This window comes from Electrona antarctica, assembly GCF_951216825.1.
Source record: "Electrona antarctica genome assembly, chromosome: 16".
Lineage (NCBI taxonomy): Eukaryota > Metazoa > Chordata > Actinopteri > Myctophiformes > Myctophidae > Electrona > Electrona antarctica.
In genome coordinates, this window is record NC_136797.1 from 28,899,444 (window position 1) to 28,912,439 (window position 12,996).

Sequence of the window (12,996 nt, forward strand, 5' to 3'; positions counted from 1 at the left end):
AATCTACATCATCTGAAGGGGAGCCTGCTCTGAAAGAAATACAAAACAAAAGTATAAACACCGGACCAATAAAATACTAGCAGCACAAAATGTCTCTCCCTCTTTCCCATCCCTACTTGTCTTCTTCCCCCTTCTCCATTGCGTGTCTGCATGCATGGTGCTTTAGTTCCTCTCCATCCCTGCCTCTGTGTAAGTTGTCTTTGTCATGTTATATGAACGTTGCATCCCTGTCCCTTGTGTATTCTGTCGTTGTTGCCTGCCTGCCTGCCTGCCTGCCTGCCTGCCTGCCTGCCTGCCTGCCTGCCTGCCTGCCTGCCTGCCTGCCTGCCTGCCTGCCTGCCTGCCTGCCTGCCTGCCTGCCTGCCTGCCTGCCTGCCTGCCTGCCTGCCTGCCTGCCTGCCTGCCTGCCTGCCTGCCTGCCTGCCTGCCTGCCTGCCTGCCTGCCTGCCTGCCTGCCTGCCTGCCTGCCTGCCTGCCTGCCTGCCTGCCTGCCTGCCTGCCTGCCTGCCTGCCTGCCTGCCTGCCTGCCTGCCTGCCTGCCTGCCTGCCTGCCTGCCTGCCTGCCTGCCTGCCTGCCTGCCTGCCTGCCTGCCTGCCTGCCTGCCTGCCTGCCTGCCTGCCTGCCTGCCTGCCTGCCTGCCTGCCTGCCTGCCTGCCTGCCTGCCTGCCTGCCTGCCTGCCTGCCTGCCTGCCTGCCTGCCTGCCTGCCTGCCTGCCTGCCTGCCTGCCTGCCTGCCTGCCTGCCTGCCTGCCTGCCTGCCTGCCTGCCTGCCTGCCTGCCTGCCTGCCTGCCTGCCTGCCTGCCTGCCTGCCTGCCTGCCTGCCTGCCTGCCTGCCTGCCTGCCTGCCTGCCTGCCTGCCTGCCTGCCTGCCTGCCTGCCTGCCTGCCTGCCTGCCTGCCTGCCTGCCTGCCTGCCTGCCTGCCTGCCTGCCTGCCTGCCTGCCTGCCTGCCTGCCTGCCTGCCTGCCTGCCTGCCTGCCTGCCTGCCTGCCTGCCTGCCTGCCTGCCTGCCTGCCTGCCTGCCTGCCTGCCTGCCTGCCTGCCTGCCTGCCTGCCTGCCTGCCTGCCTGCCTGCCTGCCTGCCTGCCTGCCTGCCTGCCTGCCTGCCTGCCTGCCTGCCTGCCTGCCTGCCTGCCTGCCTGCCTGCCTGCCTGCCTGCCTGCCTGCCTGCCTGCCTGCCTGCCTGCCTGCCTGCCTGCCTGCCTGCCTGCCTGCCTGCCTGCCTGCCTGCCTGCCTGCCTGCCTGCCTGCCTGCCTGCCTGCCTGCCTGCCTGCCTGCCTGCCTGCCTGCCTGCCTGCCTGCCTGCCTGCCTGCCTGCCTGCCTGCCTGCCTGCCTGCCTGCCTGCCTGCCTGCCTGCCTGCCTGCCTGCCTGCCTGCCTGCCTGCCTGCCTGCCTGCCTGCCTGCCTGCCTGCCTGCCTGCCTGCCTGCCTGCCTGCCTGCCTGCCTGCCTGCCTGCCTGCCTGCCTGCCTGCCTGCCTGCCTGCCTGCCTGCCTGCCTGCCTGCCTGCCTGCCTGCCTGCCTGCCTGCCTGCCTGCCTGCCTGCCTGCCTGCCTGCCTGCCTGCCTGCCTGCCTGCCTGCCTGCCTGCCTGCCTGCCTGCCTGCCTGCCTGCCTGCCTGCCTGCCTGCCTGCCTGCCTGCCTGCCTGCCTCTCTGTCCCTATCTCTGTCTGTCTTAGCAAGGGCTGAGTGGGGGAGGATGGAGACCTAGCCAGTTCTCTCTTTCTAATGAGTATCACTGTAGGTAAATCAGTGTTTTGTGTTCTGTCTCCTCCGGATTTAATGTGATATATATTTGTCATCTATTTTGGGGTTCTTGTTCTTGCTGTATCTCGTTGTATCCTTTAGTAAGTTAATAAAGGAATTTGTATCATTAAAATAATTCTCTATGTCTCTCTCTGTCTCTCTCTCTCTCTCACACACACACACACTCACACCAACGCACGCACACACACACACACACACACACACACACACACACACACACACACACACACACACACACACACACACACACACACACACACACACACACACACACACACACACACACTGTGCTAAAAGGTCTTGTGTTCTCCTTAATATTGTATGAGTACACAGACACAACGTAACAGTAAGCAAGTCATTACTTATGTAATTTTTTCGGTGGCAAGACATCAAACGGAGGAGACAGTACAAAAATAGTGCATAGAGACAAGAGAATGAAGACAAGAGACAAGAGGGAGCCACCATTAATAAACTGCCCATACTATACAGGCAGTATTTTGGCCGACTCTTGACCCCTGCTCTCTGTCTTTCTCTCTCTCTCACACGCACACACGCACACACACATACATACACAAAATGCTGTGCTAAAATGTCCTGTGTTTTCCTTAATACCGGATGACAGTAAGCAACTCATTACTTACACTACAGTATATACTTCCTTTCCTTTTTGTTTTTTTAGAGAAGAGGAGATGGAGAAGAGAGGCGAGGGGAGTCAAAGTCAAGTCTTAAACAGCGGGTTTGGGTGCGTTTGACACTACTTAAACGGCATTAAGCCAGGGAGCATGTATGGAGCATGTATTTAGTCAGCTCACAAACAAATAGTCTGAAATCTCTGATCCAATTCAAATCTGAATTCAAGTTTCTAGACCAAGTAAAATCCAAGTCAAGTCTATTCTTATGTTTCAATTTCACGCAATTCAGTCAGTGTATGGTCAACGTCAAGTCTCAAGTCAAATCTCAAGTCCAAGTCAAGTTTCTATTTCAAGTCAGGAATCAGGTCCATTTCAAAACTGAATTCAAGTCTTGTTCAAGACAAGTAAATCAAGTCTCAAGGCCACATTTAGTAGTAGTAGCTGTACAAGTACAAGTACTTGTAATAACAATAATAGTAATAGTAGTACTACTACTAGTAGTTGTAGTCATAGTACTAGTAGTAATAATAGAGGGACAACTTCCCTCTCTCTTTCTCTCCATCTGTTGTTCATTCTCAGTGTCAGTAGGAGAGAAATTACATGGTTCACACACACACACACGCACGCGTCGCACACACGTGCGCGTGCACGCACGCATGCACACACACACACACACACACACACACACACACACACACATGCACACACACACACACACACACACACACACACACAACACACACACACACACACACACACACACACACACACACACACACACACACAGACGGACAGCCGTTACGCTTAATGCTAGCTTAGCCTTAGCGCGCTACGCTCTGTCAGCTCAGCTGTAAAATGGATGTTAGCGACATTAGCATGCTAAAATGGGTAGAGAGAGAGAGAGAAAGCAGAGAAGAGATATTCTGTCACTCTCTTTTTTCTCTCCATCTCTCTCTATCTCATAAAAACTAATTAGCAGCTGTTAAGCCCACAGACACTTCCTGCCAAAATGTGTGTGTGTGTGTGTGTGTGTGTGTGTGTGTGTGTGTGTGTCTGTGTGTGTGTCACTGTGTGTGTGTGTGTGTGCGTGCGTGTGTGTTGGTGTGGGTGTGTGTGCATGTGTGCTTGCATGCATGTGTGCGTGCATGCGTGTGTGTGTGTGTGTGTGTGTGTGTGTGGGTGTGGGTGCGTGTGCATGTGTGCATGCGCGCGCGCGCGTGTGTATGTGTGTGTGCAACTTTCAAGGGCAGACAAACACACACACACACACACACACACACACACACACACACTGCAAAATACTCATCGGCTAAATTCTTAACAAGCCAACAGCTTGGCTAGTTACAAGCACAACCACACACATTCTTATTACACACGCACGCACGCACGCACGCACGCACGCACGCACGCACGCACGCACGCACGCACGCACACACACACACACACACACACACACACACACACACACACACACACACACACACACACACACACACACACACACACACACACACACATCAAACGGATAACCACTCAAGTGCACATATACACGCACACCATATTGGGCGTTTACATGGGTGAGTGACCTGTAATTATCAATTTAACTGTTAGGAACGAGAGAAGAGAAGAGAAGAGAAGAGAAGAGAAGAGAAGAGAAGAGAAGAGAAGAGAAGAGAAGAGAAGAGAAGAGAAGAGAAGAGAAGAGAAGAGAAGAGAAGAGAAGAGAAGAGAAGAGAAGAGTCTTTTTCTCTCATCTTCTCTTCTCTTCCCTCCATCATCCTTTGTTCATGTTGTGTCAAGTTTCCCTCTTTCTCCATCTCAGATTTCACAGGAAGGATCCCCTCTCTCTCCCTCTCTCTCTCTCCGTCTCCCTCCTTATCTGGTCTCTGCATTTTTAATGAGGACCTACTCATCTTTCTTTTCTCTCTCTATCTCTCGCTGAAATATCCCAAGGTTATTTTTATTTCATAGGTATTATAGGTAATGTATTTTTTATTTGTGATGTTATTAATAATTATAAATACTAGAGCGGTGCCAGTAGGGCCTCTACAGCGGTGCCCGTTGGGCACTGGCCTACTTGGAACGATGCAAGTTGGAAATGTATGCCCCACCCAGATATTATGTCTGTGTCCCTTTTATGCCCATATATGGAGTTCGTTGTCAGGCCCAAATATGGAGTCTTCAGACGTCAGAATGATGTCAGAACAGGCCAGCTCCATATATGGACACATGGGCAGGGGCCATAGTCCAAAGCCCGGGCAGAGGCCTTTTGTGGCGGTTCTGGACAACCGTGGGTCCGACCAACTCGACACCGGGTACTGCACTCCCTGTGGGGGTGTGGAACGCGTGTGTCGAATTTGAAGTAGGTGGGGCGAACGGTTCTCGAGTTACGTGGATTACAGACGTACGTACAGAGACTTGGTGCATTTATAGTTAGATAATGGTCATATACTTTACTATATATATGCGTGTGTGTGTGTGTGTGTGTGTGTGTGTGTGTGTGTGTGTGTGTGTGTGTGTGTGTGTGTTTGTATTACTACTGCTACTATAGTACTAGTAGCAGTAGACAAGTATACAACTATACAGCACAATACTAGGCTACTACTGCTACTAATACTATACTATAACTCCTACTCCAACTCCTGTTACTACTAAAACTACTACTATTAGTACTACTACACTAATACTACTAGTATTATAACTACTAATAGTATTACTATAATACTATTACTACTGCTGCTCATACTTCTAGCTTAGTACTACTATACTATACTATACTTAGTACTACTATTACTCCTTGCTGAACTGCCTGCAATGCCCTGCATGCTCACTCAAAGCCCTTCAACTGATCCAGAATGCTGCGGCACGTCTGGCCTTCGACCTCCCAAAGTGTTCACGTCTTCCCCCCCTTTAGCGTTCCCTTCCCCTGCTAGCCCCGCATCCAATTCAAAACACTGGTGATAACCTACAAGGCACTCAAGGGCACGGCACCCCTTTCCTTCAGGTCATGTTTGATGCCTGCACACACCCCTTACCACTCACTTAAGATCAGCTAACACAGGAAGTCTGTTCATCCCCTTCCCCAAAGCAGCCTCGCCAAAGCTCTCCCAGTGTCCGGGACTCTTCTCCCTCCTGCCTGGCTCCCAAAGCTGTGGAATGACCTCTCCCTCTGAGTCAAGACTGCACACTCACTCCCCATTCTCCCCCATGCAGTTAGATAACTATAACCTCTTTGCATTTTGTTGTTCTTTTTTCATGTCATGCATTATGAATTGAATGCCCAGGAGCTGAATGGAAACAAAAGACCGCAACGAAGTGTTTGACTGTACTCTGTACCGTTTACATTTCTGCCAATAAAGTATTCAATCAATCAATCCATCAATCAATCTGATCCCCTAGCACTCCACATTCTTTGTATCACTTTTTGTGGCCCTTTTTGATTTGTTTTGTAGATACTATAGTTATATGAAAATGTTGGTTACTTGTTTAGACAATACTTTACTGTTTGTTCGACCGCAAATCCTAATGTTATTTAGATAGCATGTTTAAAAGACACAGCGTGCTACACGCACACAGTCACACACTTCACATTTATCATTTGGAACGGATAAATTAATGGCAGTCCTACTATGACATCATAGTCACAACAATAATAACGCACATGCCTCATTTGCTACCGTCAACAAGCTAACAAATCCTATTGTGTCAGTAGCCTCTGAACTGTTATCCAACGGGGCCTGCGATGAATTTGTCTCCTTCTTCACTGACAACATTCAGAAAATTATACAAGCAGTCAGCGCCTCCACATAAAAAAAAGAAAAGAAAAACTTGGAGGACATTATACAACATCTGAAATCCTCCTACAGCTGCCAAAAGGCCTTTTCACAAATGTTTCAAATTGGAGGCCTGGCCTCAGATCTTCTACAAATTGTCTCTTCTCTCGGGTTTCACGCCCCACAGGCCCTGAAAACTGCCATTATCAATCCGACGACTGGTGTGAACTGTGGTTCTGTATAAGCCCACAGGACCAGGGGCAAGTGGGGGTCCCAATCTGGCTGTTGTCGGTCTGACAGGACGGCGGGCGAGCTGGGGAGCCAAGGTGCGATTAACCTGTCTACGAACCCGTCAATTTGGGTGTGTGTAGACAGTAGAGTGGTAGTTCTCAACTTCTTCGTCCCCAGTCGCTGACAAACACCTGGGCTTCAAAGTTGTGCCCCTGGTCATTGTGGAGCTCCTTTTTTTTAAGACCTCATATCCCACGGGGGAACTTCAGTCTTTTCAGCTTCACCCAGCTGACTGTTGTTGTGTCTTGCTCAGACACACTTCGGCACATTGCTACAATAGTTGTCAACTAACAACACATTTAAGTCCTGAGTTTGTTAAACTCAGAACGAAGGCCTTAATTGAACGGTTAGTGAGCCCGCCTATAGGACTCCGGAGGTCCAAAGCTACGATTCCAGCCCTCAGCAATGTGGCGAAATGTCTCTGAACAAGACACATAACCCCCAATCGCTGCCCCCTCCGCGTTCCTCTGTGGGAAGCAACAACAGTCAGCTGGGTGAAGCTGAAAAGACTGAAGTTCCCCCGTGGGATATGAGGTCTTAAAAAGAAAAGAGGAGCTCCACAATGACCAGGGGCACAACTTTGAAGCCCAGGTGTTTGTCAGCGACTGGGGACGGAGAAGGTGAGAACTACCACTCTACTGTAAGTACAGTATTTAAGTACATGTTACTTAGTTACTTTATGATCCCTGGGTCGGCGGTTCGAATCCCGGCTCCTCCTGTCCACATGTCAAAGTGTCCTTGGGCAAGACACTGAACCCTACATTGCCTCCAATGAGTTGGTCGGTGTGAGCTCGCCACCATTGGTGTGTGAATGTGGGAAGTGAGGACGCTGGCGTCGACTGTTCGCCGCTTCACCTCCCAATGTATGAATGAATGAACAATTGTAAAGCGCTTTGAGCACTTGGAAAAGTGCTATAAAATTGCAATTAATTTCCACCACTGATTATTTTGGTGTAACACCGGCTAGCTGTCCAGAGGATATTGCTTTGTTGACTGTACAGGACAAGCTTCGCTCATCATATGAAACTAAAATGGACTTTGGAATTTCTCAAAGGTATAAAATGTGTAAGATTATGTATTATTTGCCCTGAGTATTATGAGAGGAAATTAAAAAAACATGCGTCATTTTGTCCTATTACATATCATGAGTCATGACTGAACTTTTCCAATAATTTTGCATTGTGCACTTTAGTTACATATAGCCTATATCTGATTACCTCCTTTGGACAATATTTTTGGGGTGATTGATTATTTTGCCATAGTTCTCTTATCCATGTCATACAGTCTGCTGGACGACACATTTAAAACAAATGAAGTTGATAATGAAATGTTACTGCTACCGACATTTATCTTTTTGTCCTCGGTTTACTGCCAGGCGGCAAAACTGCAATTGCTGTCAAAATATGAGATTATTTCATGAGCCTGTGCAGTACACTGCTGTTGGGAGTGCAAAGCACACATAGAGGACTCATCCACTCAGGCTGGTCCCTTTAGTTTATTCTTTTTACTTTTCATAGACTGACTCATCTGCTGCTTCATGTGCTTTGGCTGCATGCTCGCAACAGAGCCCTGGGGCGCTCTGGTCAATTAAGTATGATTTTCAAGTGGTTAAATGAACATAAATCAACTCAGAAAAAAGATAATTAAGAGTAGCCAATTATCTTTTCCACCCCTTGTTCGCCCAATTTGGCCATTACGCCAATTCCCAAATCCACCACACATTTCTGTGTAGTCTCATCACCGCTGAGTGTACAAACCCATTTGTATACTCTCAGAGTTATGGGAGTCCTTGAAGTAAAAAAGTTTGAGAACCGCTGTACACTAAACTGGAACAGACTAGCCTTCATTAGTATCATCGGTAACACCTGCGAAGGAAGAGGCCCGGAAGCTTTGAGGTCACGTGACTGGACACCGGGGGGCTGAGCCATGACGCTCATTGGTGGCAAATCTCGCACCGGAAGTGCGATGAAATATATGGCAGTACCAGCTGGCTGGACCAGCTCTTGAACAAACACTATTTTTGAACGATTGCGTTTTTTGTCATATAGTCTGTTCAGGAAATATAAAAAAAGACATATCACAGGTTTTCTAATCACTTGCTTTTTGATGTGCACAGTACATCCTAATTTCTAACAGCATCTAAACAGCGGCAGGTATATCGTTTCTGTCTCAGAGGTATCACAAGATTTGTTTGCCAGGCAGGAAACATACGGTGGACAGTCTCACAATACTTCATTCACTGCCATGTATTTCATCGAACTTCCGGTGCGAGATTTGCCACCCATGAGCGTCATGGCGCAGCCCCGGCGCCCAGTCACGCGACTAACGTCTTTTCTTTTCATTTTGCTCTTAGCGCGGATGTACGAAGCGTTATTTCCAAAATAGCTGCTTGCATAAAGCCTATTGTGCTTGTATGGACAGTCTACGCAGCCACGCCAGATGAACCACAGAGGATTCAAGACCCTAATCTCCTCAATGGTCGACAGAAACTTTATACCCCAGTGCCACACTGAGCACCACCAAAATACATTTCTTATCTTGCACCACCACTGCTACTACTGCTGCTATTACTACTATTAAAAGTACTACTACAATGACTACTGCTATACCACTACTAACTGCTGCTATGGCGTACTACAACTAGTTCTACTACTGTACTAAAATAGTACTGAAATTACTATTATTATTAATATACTACTATGGCTGCTGCTACTACTACTACTACAAATCCGCTCCAATTGTATTTCCTCTTGAAATATAATTCCTTCAATCATTCTGTCTCTCTGTCGCCTCTCCTCTCCTTCCCTCTCCTCTCCTCTCAACTCCACTCTTCTCCTCTCATCTCCTCTTCTTTCCTCTCCTCTCCTCTCCTGTTTTTCCAAGGTGTGATCAAAGGAAAGTTGATACTAGCACAATATTTCTCCTCGCCCTGAGCAAACATAGTGTGTGTGTGTGTGTGTGTGTGTGTGTGTGTGTGTGTGTGTGTGTGTGTGTGTGTGTGTGTGTGTGTGTGTGTGTGTGTGTGTGTGTGTGTGTGTGTGTGCGTGCGTGTGTGTGTGTGTGTGTGTGTGTGTGTGTGCGCACGTGCACGCACGCGTGCACTTGTCCACATTCCAACGTGCACATCAAAGCAGTGTGTGTGTGAGAGTAACACACTCAGTTACAAATTGGAAAAAGGTGTTGCGAAAGAATATATTCTATCTATCTATCTATCTATCTATCTATCTATCTATCTATCTATCTATCTATCTATCTATCTAAACTAGCCATTTAACCATTAAACAGTGTTTCCCCTATAGCTTTACGGCTGTTGCGTGCATGAGGGACTTGTGTCAGTATTACCAGTATACATACTCTTTTTCGCAATTTATCTGGCTAACTTTCTAATTCTGCTTGTGAAATATACAATTCTAAACTCCCCCAGTAGGACTATCATACATGCAACTCATATCATCTATATGCCTATACATCTATTCTGGGAAAATATTTTTATTATTATTATTATTAGTATTGTTATTATTATTATTAGTATTATTATTAGTATTATTAGTATTATTATTAGTATTATTAGTATTATTAGTATTATTAGTATTGTTATTATTATTATTAGTATTATTAGTATTATTAATATTATTAGTATTATTATATATTTATATTGTTCCCATAACACTACTGTGCTGTATGTAGTTATTTCAAGAATTGTAACCGAATATGCAATATGTTTGTTTTTGACAGTCTTGGGCAGATTCAAATGGATTCTAAAATTATATTAAATAAAACACAAGTAATTCAGTGGTCTGAAAGCACATACGTTTCATAAATAACATAAATAAACATATTTTGTTTCTTTAATAAGTGAGTACTAAATCTGCTCTATATGAAAAGTGCCTTGGGGTAACCTACATTGTGATTTGGTACTAAAAAAAATTAACTTGACTTAACTTTTGGGGCCGGGGTTCCTTGAGACCCACCCTGCTCCAGTAAATTGGAGACGGCAAACCTCTCCAGTGTGTTTAGGAAACTAATTTCCCCTACCGACTAGAGTGCTGAATTGTCGCCATAATTTACTCGAAGAGGACTAAATTTACCTACATTTGGCTATTCATGTAGCAGTTTCACGACCGCAAATGCATTCCTGGCGAGAGCTAAATTGGGACTCTGAGTGTGAGTCACCGGCATTCGTCCATTCTATATATTACATGTTAGGACCATTAATGAACCAGATAACAGCCATAACATTTTAATTAAATATTAGCATACCTAGTGTATCTGTCTGTCTGTCTGTCTGTCTGTCTGTCTGTCTGTCTGTCTGTCTGTCTGTCTGTCTGTCTGTTGATTTACCACCTGGGGGATGCTAGGAATGAGAGAATGTAACAGAATATTGAGGGTGAGATGAGAATGAGTGAGAAAGAAATGAATTACAGATGGAGGGAAAAAAAGAAATGTTAAAGTCCCAGCATGATCATAACAATCAAAAAGCAAAAGAATGTCAAAGAAAGAGAAATGAGGAGAGAAAAGAAGTGAGGTGGGGAGAAGAGAAGAGAAGAGAAGAGAAGAGAAGAGAAGAGAAGAGAAGAGAAGAGAAGAGAAGAGAAGAGAAGAGAAGAGAAGAGAAGAGAAGAGAAGAGAAGAGAAGAGAAGAGAAGAGAAGAGAAGAGAAGAGAAGATCTGTAAACGTCTCATAGAACCTCGGTTTCCACAGGAGGCAAAGATATGTAAAAGAAAATATATATAAAATAAATAAATGAATAATAAATAAATAAAAGCCCAAATGTGTTTCCAGCACTTTCAAGGTATACATACCGGCCTATACCAAAGCTTTTCACAACTTCAACCAATTTCAATGGAAAACAATTACAAGCCACACTTTATTGGAAGCATTTAAAAAGTTAAAAACAATCACAGCTTTTAAGTATCCTAACATGGCAGGTGAGGGAAAAAGAGAGAGAGAGAGAGAGAGAGAGACAGACAGACAGACAGACAGACAGACAGACAGACAGACAGACAGATGCGCACGCACGCACGCACGCACGCACGCACGCACGCACGCACGCACACACACAGAAAGATCCATTGAAATCTCTTGACAGCCACTCCCTGAACAATTAGGCACACACACACACACACACACACACACACACACACACACACACACACTGGGTGACCCCCAGAGGTCAAAGGTCACAGTCTAAACCTAACCCCTCTACTCTCCTCTCCAAGCAACCACCTGTTAACCACTTAGCAACCACCTAGTGACACCTAGCAACAAGAACATATGAATACGCACGCATGCACGCACACACAAAATTGAGGAGCAGACATTCTCTCTCACACACACACACACACACACACACACACACACACACACACACACACACACACACACACAGTCACACACACAGTCACACACACAGTCACACACACACACGCACGCACACACACACACACACACACTCACACTCACACGCACAAACACGTGCACAAACACACACGTGCACAAACACACACACACTACTTGAGGAGCAGACATTCACTCACACGCTTGTGCATGCACACACACATACACACACACAATGAGGAACACATACACATTAAGGCTAAACAATTTAGATTTAACACACACGATAGCAAATTGCACAAAATGCACAAGACAGCAAAATGCATTACACACACACACACACACACACACACACACACACACACACACACACACACACACACAGGCAGAGGGAGAGAGTCAAGACACTCTTTCTCTCTCAATGGCATTCCAGTCATTCCAAAGACACGCGCGCATACACGCTCGCGCACACTCACGCACGCACGCACGCACGCACGCACAGCTCAACATGAAGACATAGACAGACCTCTCTCTCTCCATCATCCATCCATCCATCCATCCCTCTCTCGCCGACACGCACGCATACGCGCGTGCAAGAGAGAGAGAGGGAGAGAGAGAGAGAGAGAGAGAGAGGGTGAGAGCGAGGATGACAAAACGGATCGAGCATTATAAAAAATGATAGACAGAAAGACAGAGAGAGACAGAGAGAGAATGGATAGCTGGTATCTACTCACGTCGCTTGCTATCCTCTCCTCCGCTTCGCTCCTCGCTTCTCCTCCCGTCGGCTTGTCTTCCCTCCTACTCTCCTCCTCCTCCTCCTTCCTTCCTTCCTTCCTTCTTTCTCCTTCCTTCCTTCCTTCCTTCCTTCCTTCCTTCCTCCCTAACTCTCCTCTGTTCCGTTCTTCTCTCCGGGCGGACGACAGAAGAAGCGGACACACGCGTATACACACACAGTCACAGAGACACGGCGGAAAAAACGTGGGAGGGAAAAACAGAGGGATGGACGGAGGGAGGGAGGGTGGGTGGAGGCGAGGCGAGGCGCGGATGGAGGGATGGACGGACGGACGGGCGGAGGGCGAGACGCCGAGGCAGGGGGGAGGAGGAGGAGGAGGCGCGTCCCTCTCCTCCTTTTTTGTCGTCAGAGGAGGAGAGAGAAGGAATAAAACAACAACAACCAAAATACAAACAGTAAC

General features: G+C 47.1%; 1 protein-coding gene across 1 annotated transcript in view; it reads right to left on the reverse strand.

The window, feature by feature from the left end:
• Window positions 1–12,600, reverse strand: part of cntfr (ciliary neurotrophic factor receptor) — a 75,467-nt gene extending 62,867 nt beyond the window's left edge. Inside the window, exon 1 of the mRNA XM_079524828.1 lies at window positions 12,538–12,600. The gene's annotated coding sequence lies outside the window, so the exon portion shown is untranslated. The remainder of the gene's footprint in view (window positions 1–12,537) is intronic.
• Between the last annotated feature and the right edge of the window lie 396 nt (window positions 12,601–12,996).